This window comes from Durio zibethinus, chromosome 3, assembly GCF_047325235.1.
Source record: "Durio zibethinus cultivar Kanyao isolate XHJ-2024 chromosome 3, ASM4732523v1, whole genome shotgun sequence".
NCBI lineage: Eukaryota > Viridiplantae > Streptophyta > Magnoliopsida > Malvales > Malvaceae > Durio > Durio zibethinus.
In genome coordinates, this window is record NC_143164.1 from 11,599,883 (window position 1) to 11,609,896 (window position 10,014).

At 35.1% G+C, this 10,014-nt stretch overlaps 1 pseudogene; it reads left to right on the top strand.

Moving 5' to 3' along the window:
- The first annotated feature begins 7,892 nt into the window (after positions 1–7,892).
- On the top strand, positions 7,893–9,449 carry LOC111300221 (transcription termination factor MTERF5, chloroplastic pseudogene; annotated as a pseudogene).
- Positions 9,450–10,014: the final 565 nt, after the last annotated feature.

The following is a 10,014-nucleotide window of genomic DNA, read 5'->3' on the forward strand; positions in this document are numbered from 1 at the left end:
AGCCATGAACAATACAATGTTAGAAGCTTTAAATAAGATATTAGATAAAACAAAGGGAAAGTGAACTAATAAACTACCGGTGGTATTATGGGCCCTAAAGATGATCATTAAGATACCAATGGTGAAACCCAATTTCATCTGGCATTTGAAATAAAGGTCGTGGTACCTGTCAAGATCAGCTTTCGAGCTTAAGAGTCAAATTAGGCTTAGAAAAAAAAATGAAAAAGCTCTAAAGGTTGACCTAAACTTTATTGAAGAACAAAGAGATGTATCCCTAACATTGATAGTAGCTTATCAACAAAGGGTGTCCAATTATTATAACAAAAGGGTCCAATATAAGAACATCAAGAAAGGTTACCCAGTGCTTAGAAAAATTGAAGCTTCAAGAGTGAATGACCGAGGTGTTAAATTAGTCTTGACCTAAAAAGGATCATATGTAACCAATGAGGTCATCCGTTATTCGACTTACAAGCTATAGGATATGAATGGTAACATTACCCAAGGATGTGGAATGTGAATAAGTTAAAAGTTTATTACTAATAGCTCAAACTAAACTGAACTCGCACTTGTAACCCAAAAATTAATGATGTCAAAACAAATTATGTTCATCCGATGGTGCTTATGTTGACTTTAGGATTACACCCTAATTGACTTAACAAAATTCGAGGTGGGACTTAGATGGATTTTTAAGTTAATTTAATTTGAGATATTCTTGGGTAATTAGGTAAATCTCCAGTTCACTTAACTGAGCTTGACCAAATCAATTTTAATCAAATCAAATTCTAGCTAATTTTTTTTTAATGATTCAAGGTAAATCCACAAAACTTGTGTTACGATGATTGAATGAGCTTAAACTTGTTTGATTAAAAGAAAAAATAAAACCAATTTGAATTGAAACTTGAACAAAATATATTTGATTTTTTATCGAATTATATGATCAGTACAAAATATTGTTAGCAAATAATTTATATTTGAGGTCTTAATAAAAAATGACCTTGTAGATTAGTATTTCTAAACAAAAATTTACAAAAAGTTAAAAAAAAAAGTTAAAAAGAAAAAAGAGCTATATGTCAGCAATATCAACAGTAGCAATAGCAGTAATAGCACCATCATAAGTAGAAGCAGTAGCAATAACCTTAGCCTAAGCCTCCCCAACTTCAGCCCCCAAAGCAGCTTCAAGCTTGGCATTTAATGCCCCATCTTCATCTTCATCCTCTTTTTCGGGCCAATTCAAAAGAGGCATTGATTTGATATTATTGATATCAATATCAGAAAGATCGAGGTTGAGGTCGACAAATTTGAATTGCACTTCATCTTTGGCTAACTCGAAGGCACCAAGCACATTGTCCTTGGAGAACTCCATTTAGAGCTAGAGGAATTTGCTGAAGGCCTTAAAGTCTTCAATAGCTTTTTTTTTTAGTTCTTCTTTCTCTTTTTCTCTAGCCTCTAACTCTAACCTCAGCCTTGCTATCTCAGCTTGAGTATCATTAAGCTTCAGCTCAACCTACTCTCTCATAGAATCAGCCAAAGCTTTCTCAATTAGAATGGCTTCCAGTTTGGTTGTTAGCTGGTCATTTCTCTTCCTTAGCTCGACTTTTTTTTTTAGGACACATTGAAGTTGAACTTGATGTTGCCTAAAGCATCTAAGCTCATTTTATGCTCTTTACTCAAAATAGTCATGTCTTTTTTAGCCTTAAGCAAGTAAGCCATAATGAGGTAGACTTGATGTAAGGCTTGACTGGTATTGTTAAGGGGTTGAGATGAAAGTTTTTGTTAAACTGCATAAGATGAGCTCTGACTTAAGTAAAAATAAAAATGAGGAACACTTAAAAGGTTGAATTGGAGTTCAACAATTCTCACTAAGTAAAGAGACTACGACTTTGTCAAATTTTCTTATAATGTCGAAGTTTTCCATGGGATTGTCAGTGAGAGTATACTCTAGGCTTGTGTAAATTTTCTCTAAGTTGAGCTTTAATATCCTTCTTTCAGGATTCTCCAGGGTAAAAGAGGGGACCTCAATCCTCAATTTTTTGGTAAGAAGAGTGTCATCAAAGAAAGCTCCCAATAAGCTATTAACTTCATCTTTCTACCGATAGGGGAATGCTGCGTTGAAGAGCTCGACGATTTACCCACTACAGGGTTAATGATCTTATTTCCTCCACAAAAAGGGGGTTTTAAGCAAAATCTTCTTACCTTGGGCCTTTATTCATGCTTGAATAAGGAAAAGTTAGAATCTTTGTTGGTAAGACATATTTGCAAAATCGAATTACTAGTTAGATAAAAACTAGGTCAAAACAAAATCTTACAAGGTTACCTAATACCTACCTTAGTATTTTGTCTCATTTATTACTTTAGAGGAAGTCAGCTCATTGGCATCAATGACGAACACCCTCTATAGGTATACTATTTTATTTTTTTCTAATCTAATAAATCCAGGATGGAGAGAGCTATTGACGCATCCATAAAAATATCAGGCTCAATTATTATCTCTCATGCCTCAACCTCGATCGTAATCTTGACCTCGATCTCACTATCTTTATTTATTTTTTGCTTTTGAAGGAAAAAGAAGAACAACTTTTAATTTTGATGGAGCTCGAGTAATCAACTAGTAATTTTTTATTGGTCAAGCTGTTATGTAATACCATCTCTTATCGTTGGGGTGCCTTTTAATGGAAAAAATTTTTCTAAATAGAAAAAGATTAAGAAAAATATCTAAATGTTGACAAAGAATGATAAAACCTATTATGTGCCATATAAAGTTAGGAGTGAGTTAATCAATAGTTAAATTATAAGAATTAAAAATTGAAACAAATAAAGAATGAAGTGAAAACCTCAAATCAACCACTAATGAATCCTAATATACATAGAGCCAATGTGGCTTCAGTTTATTGGTGACTTGATCTGAGGAGCTCAACATTAATATGCTATACCCTTTTCTGAAAAAATGGAAGGTCGTCACCAAAACACGAATATGATGAGCTGAACACATGTTAAGATAGTTTTTAGGTTTAGCCCTACCCTTTAGTTCCCTTATCACATCCTTAAGGATCATATCGAGGTAACAAAAAGTATATACGAGAACCTCAACCAACTTATCATGCCTTGCAAGATTCTCCTTATTGTCATCACTTTTTCTAACTGGGGTATTCCATTCTTTTTTTTTTTCTCAAAACCCTCATTATCGTTAGAATCGTCATCACAAAAAAACTCTCATTCCCGAGTCGAAGTGGGTTTTGAGATAGAATCGTGACTGAAAGCATTATCACCTTGGAAGAAAAAATGAGAGGTAAAGACCCATCGAGAGAAGAAGTAATCTCAACGAGAGTTAACTATGAGGGAATGGAAGTGATAACAGAAGCATTTATTGATGGAAGAATAAAAGTAGAAGAAAACTTATGAGACTAGACCCCAGAAAAAGAAATAACCGAAAATGAAGAAAGGTCGATCATAAAAGATAAACCAACTCAAGAGACAGGGAAAGAAGGTGGATTCTCTAGTTCAAAATCTATCTGAGCACATAGGTCCCCTTGTTTAGGACCCATTCTTCTTTTGTTTGAGCATCGTCATCATTTCATTGCTACCCTTCTTTAGACATCGAGTTAAACTTGTAGGCTATCCTCTAACAATCATGAACTCATATTACTGGCAAAATTAGGTCATCATCGTCATCTTGCCCGAGCTGAACCCTCATAGGTTCTATTTTAAAACTCCCGACTTCTCCAAAGCTACAACTAAAAGATATAATGGAAAATACATACCAAAGAAAATAGAGAAAATGGATTAAAAAAAGAATGATTATAAGGCCATAAAGCTTTTGAGGATGAAAATTTTAAGTTGGATTGAAAGCAATAAAAGCAAAAAGATGAAAAGCGAAAGCCCCAACAACCCTTTATATAATTGTGCCTTAGATCAATTGAACAGCCCATACTACGTTACATGTTAGAGTGTAGATAAGAAGACATCTTTTCATATTTCCATTTTAGATTTTAGATTTTTTTTTGTTCCATCTACCTTTTTTCTCATTTAATGCCATCAAACAGTGCAGATAAGATGGCTCCTCAGGTCAGACCGGATGCGACCCTAAGACAAGTTGAGCAAATTCCCCAACCCAAACTAACTTGACAAACCAGTGCCCGGTTTGCCACCAGAGTTCAGAACGAATACTCGAATCCAAAGTCCCAAAAAAACTCAAGTCCTACATCGACTAGATCAACTCTTATCTTAATCTTGGATTATCCTAAATAATTGACACTTCGACAACCCTTAAGCTGGCTATGCACTCAGCCCAAAGGACACGCCCAAGATTGGTCTCCCACCAAGGTGGACTTTACCTTAAAGATAATTATCCCCCAATACAGGCCTTCATGATGACATCAGTTGTAAAAGATCAAATTTCACATCATCCTCTTTCGTCTACCTAGCTTGCATGAAATGTATCAACTGCACACTCAGCAGTTTGATATTTAAACTGCTAGGTGAAGGGATAGAATGCTATGGGCATTTGATGGTCAAAAAGGTTAGTAGTTTTTTTCTTTATTAGGAGCCCTTAGTAGATAGCTAAGGGTAATTTGGACATTTGTGACGACTTGGCCCTAACACACTCAGTGCTATGTCAACTCGACCACGTCGTTATTGTTACCCAATGGTCCCCTACCTCATCTTTATAAATGCGAATTTCTAGGCATCAATAAGGCAAATTCCATCTACTCCTAATTCCCTATATTACTCTCCTTTTGACCTCTGACTTGTGCATCGAAGTGCAAATGCAAAGAAGACTCTCTGCCTTTGCTTCTAATCGTTTTTCTCTTCAATTCTTCCAAGAACACCCCCACATTAGAGCTCGACACAAACAAAAATGAACAAAATTAAATTTAAAACAAAAAAAAAATTATGTTAGAATGATTTAGAAAATAAAAAAAGAATAACAAGGGCATTATAGTTGAAAATTTGCAGTAGAAGGTTGTGATTTCCTACTGCACCTTACGAGGCCCAATGTACAACTAGAGGAATGGTGAGATTAATGACATCCCAACGGGATTTGGAGGCAAAAAAAAGGCTCTCAACTGCACCGCAATAAGGTTACCGTGATAATCAAACAAATACATTTTCAGGTTTTAGGTCCAAATTTAGTTCCATAGTTGCCATCTTTTTCTCCTCAACTTGTGCATTAGATTTGAGTTTAATACAATTTGATGAGTGCCATTCCTTATATTTTTCATTTTCACTTGCTAGAAGTAATTGCATAGCTCGGTGAGCACTTAATCTTGGGCTTCAGTTTGGATATCAGGTTTCTTATGCTTTGTGTTGATATTGTTTACCTGAAATTCAGGACTGCAGATCACACTATATGGGTGGGTGTATTCCATGAGAAGCAGGACTTCATAGATGTTGTAGAGGTATGTTATCTAATTTTTAATGATCTATGACACATGAGTATCTGGTTTGTTCTTTGTTAGAAATGGCCACATTTAATTCTATTACAAGAGTGTAGAAGAATTCATGAAAATTATGTGCATCAATTTTTTTTTTTCTGTTCATGATGGATATACTTGGGTATTGATATTTATGTTGCAGCTTTGAACTTCCAATATTGCAGGGAATATATATTTCAGGGAGCCATGAAAGGCAAGCTGACAGTTAATTGCTCCCTTCTTCCAGTGAGAATAACAAAATATCAGTTGCTATACAAGGATGTGTAGCTTTTTGCGTCCTGACAGGGTTATTTAGGGATCATTGGAACGAAGCAGTGAACCTTGTGGCACCCACTGTCTTTCGGAGACTATGACTGATCCCATTTATGACTTATTTTGAGAAATAATTCAAAATTAGGGAATGAATGAAGCAGTATGATTTGTCTAGAGAGGAAGGCATCTCTTAAAAAAAAATTGTGAGGTAGAACAGGAATATCGTTCAAGCAAAGAAGCAAATTCAGCATTATAAGGTGTAATGAAGAGCAGCTACCTTCCTGTCTCTTACTCTTTGATTTTCAGCTAAACTTGTCTAGGGAGGCAGTGGACTCTGTTCAAGAATTGACATTTATGTATATACATGATGAAATCTTAGTTTATGGTATAGTAATTATGCTCAGCTTCATCTTATAATGGGAAATTTTGTCAATATTTGAGCATCATGCACCTTGTCTTTTTATCCATTAGTTACTTCTATTTCTTTCTTTTCTTATCCTTGTCTCTCTTTCTCTACATTTTGTTTATAATTATTCTTATGTGTGCTATCATGTCAGTAGAAACCAGGGAGATAAAATGAACTTGAAAGCGAGTGGAATTAGATTACCATCCAGTGTAAGAGCAATGATAGTAATCCATGCCAAATCCAATACTGTCACAACTCTAATTTATCTTACCTTAAACTTTTCCTTGTTTGTAGGGAAACTGTTGAAATATCACTATACACAACAATTTCTTTTATGTGCCAAAAGGAAAAGAAAAATGAAGAAGAAAAACCGAAACGACATCGTATTATTCTTACAAGTTGTGGCAGCGATTTCACGAGCCGAATATTTGGCAAAAATGTTCATCTTCTCTTTTTCTTTTATATCTTTTTATATCTAAAAAAAAGACCATAGAAAATCTTTTGAGTTTGGAACTTGAACGCTAAAAATGAGAGCTATTTGTGCAATCCCGCCATCATTGGACCTCTTTTCACTTTCAAGAGGACCCTTACCATAACCAGGTGCTTGCTTTTCCTTAACACTCCACCATTTCCTTTCACATGTTACTAGATAATAAACCGAAAGAAATTCTTTTTTTTTTTTTTTTATTTGTAATGTTAGACAAAAGGGTGTCAAGAAGTTAGATGCTTTTTCATAAACAAACCAAAACCTGGGAGGAATAAATTGTTAAAAAAGAGAACCATGAAACAAATATTATTTGGGTTTTTGATTTGCTGGAAGCAAATGAATAGGAAAAGAAAACTTTGCGTGCCTTTGTTGTTCAAACTTAGGAAGGCTTCTGGGTTTTTAATATTGTTTCAAAATCAGCTTTTTTTTTTTTTTTTTATACTTATTTAGTTGGAAAATGAGTATTTGTTTTGTGTAAAAATGCTGAATTGTTGAGTTGACCTTTCATTCCTCTTGAATTCCTAATGGCACTCAAGGGTATGAATTTTGATAAGTGGATGTGAGTCACTAGAACAAGATGATTGGAAGTACGCATATATTACATTTTAAGAAATATTGCAGATGGTGTATTGAATGTTTATAAATTTTCACACTTTAAGAATTTGTATCTGTTAGTAAGTTGGTGCTGACAAGAAGAGACGGAGTAATTAAGGGTGAGGAGAGAGGAAAAACAATTTTAGACGCTTATTAGGTATCAGGTTTCAGTCTCAAATTAAGATTTGGACGTTGTGGTTTGTTTTCTTTATCAAATGTTTGATTTGATTTACTGTTTTGAGATCAAACCCCAAAGAGGTTTAGATCTTAGAGTTGGACATTTAGTCAAGCATGGGAACACAGAGCTAAGATTTCCTGTTCCAGTTAATGCAGAAACCTTAGAGCTGAGCAAGTGATTCAAAAAATCAGACCGCAGGATGGGTCTATAGATGAGATAATATGAAAAATGGAGAATTTGGGTGTTCTTTACTAGAAAAATGTAGCTTAAAATGGAATACAGGGTTCCTAAGATACAATGGCTGATTATTTAGTGAATTTGGATGCCGCCAGAATGCATGACTAAATTGCATTTCATTTACTTGGCAAAGACAGTATGCTAAAGAGAGAATTTACTTTATTTTTCTTACAAGAATGGAATTCATTTTCCTGAGAAACTATTCTTTTGCAAAGCAAAGTTTGGTAACGAATTTTCTTTGGAGACTGTGTCAACATCTTTTCCGCTTCTCTTTCTCTATGGGACACAAATGCTGACTTTTGTATAATGATAGCTGATTCTGAGGTAGATGAATCTTTTATCTTAAGAATGGTTCCTTCAACCCTGGTAGCAACAGAAAAAGAAGAAGCCAAGGTTGTTTTAACCTTGTTCTTTAAGAAGCAGGGTCTAAACAATGCAGTTAGTGCAAGAATAATCAACAAATCAGACCTTTTTATTGACCACCTTGTGTCAAAGCTTTATTCTGTTCATAAATCTCGGTATCTTGTAGGTTCGATTGCTATGTTACTGTCTATTTCTCCACATCAGCATTTTCAATTCTAATTGATTAAACTGCTGACAAATTTCTACTTGACATTGCAGGAAGAGAGCTCACAACTCTTGAGATCTGGGATGCTCTTATCCCTTACCTTGAATCTCTCCTTGAAGAGCGTGGAAGAATGCTGGCAGATGTGGTTGAAAAATTTCCCAACCCACCAGTTATAGATAAAACTGTAAAACAGGTATCTCCTCTAGATTCAGTCCTTGATTATAAGAAAAAGTTAAAAGCTGTCACTCGTGTTAGTGAGACAGTCCCAGCAGGGAAGCTCAATCCTCAAGTTATCTACGTCATGGAGCTTGGCATGGATTTTGAGAAGATCAAGTTAATTACACACAGATTCCCATCTTTTGCCTACTACAGTCTAGAGGGGAAATCAAACCTGTCATTGAGTTCCTTATTGAACTTGGTGTACCAAAGTCTAACATTCCCATCATTCTCAGTAAAAGGTCACAACTGTGTGGAATAAGTCTCTCTGAAAATCTTATACCCACCATGACATTGTTAGAAAATTTGGGTGTGGACAAGAAACATTGGGCAAAAGTTATATACCGGTTTGGCGGTTTCCTGCACTTCTCACTTATAGCAGGCAAATGGTTAAGACAATTGTAGATTTCCTCTATGAAATGGGCCTTCCATCAGAGAATGTTGGTAAGATTCTAACACGCTGTCCAAATATAATAAGTTATGGTATGGAGTACAAGCTACAGCCTACAGCTAAGTACTTTCAGTCATTGGGTGCTGATGTTGCTCTTCTTCTACTGCGATGTCCACAGACATTTGGTTTTAGCATTGAGGCAAATTTGAAGCCTGTAACTGAATTTTTTCTTGATAAAGGATACAATGTGGAGGAAGTTGGAACTATGATTTCAAGATATGGAGTATTATATACTTTTAGCTTGGTAGATAACTTGATACCAAAATGGGATTCTTTTTAACCATGGATTATGCAAAGTCAGAGCTGGTTAAATTCCCTCAATGTTTTGGCTACAGCTTAGATGAGAGAATTAAACCGAGATTTGCAGTTGTAAAGGAGTCTGGTGTAAAATTACTGCTGAACCAGGTTTTATCATTGTTAAGCTGTGACTTTGAGAAGGCTTTAAAGAAGAAAATGAAGAAGCAGCTTACCGACCAAGTTTAACTGATTCATATAGAAAGTATTGATGATACCATGTGATGACATATTTTGGAGAATGAGGTTTTTGCAGATATTTTAAGAGTTCACTTTCTGATGTCGTAGAAACATTATGGCCTGGTCAACAGACTTTAATAACTTCGTCCAACTTCAGATGCAACTCACTTTTTGCAAGAACTGTAATGTGAATTTGCAGCTACATTTGCAGAGCATGGGAACGACCTTAGGAGTTGAAATGTTGTGGAATATACAAAGAAAGCATTTAATATTGAGATCCTATGCAGTCTTTTACCTTATTTATTAACCCATCTTGTTTTAAATTGCCTTTACGGTGCACTTCCTTTTCTTTCTCTCTTCCCTTCTGTAGGATGTAATTTCCCTGTCCCAGTTTCATTACATATTCTCAGTGCATTTCAATTCTCTTGGATGTAGTCCATTGCTGAACTCTGATGTAAAGAAATTTTGAAGCTTGGAGGCAATGTTACAAGGAGCCCATATTTACTTTCCATGTGGTATGGTATTCAAAATGCTTGCTCTTGTTCCTTGTCAATCCTTTATCTGTTGCATATGTTCTTTGCTGTTCAAAAGTTTTTATTCCAATGTAATGATGCCATGAGACATGAGAAAAACATCTTGATTATCTTTCTTTTAGAATATAAATATTTTTGGTTCCTTTCATCTTTCATACTTCCACCTCTTCAGGGCCTAACCTGGAT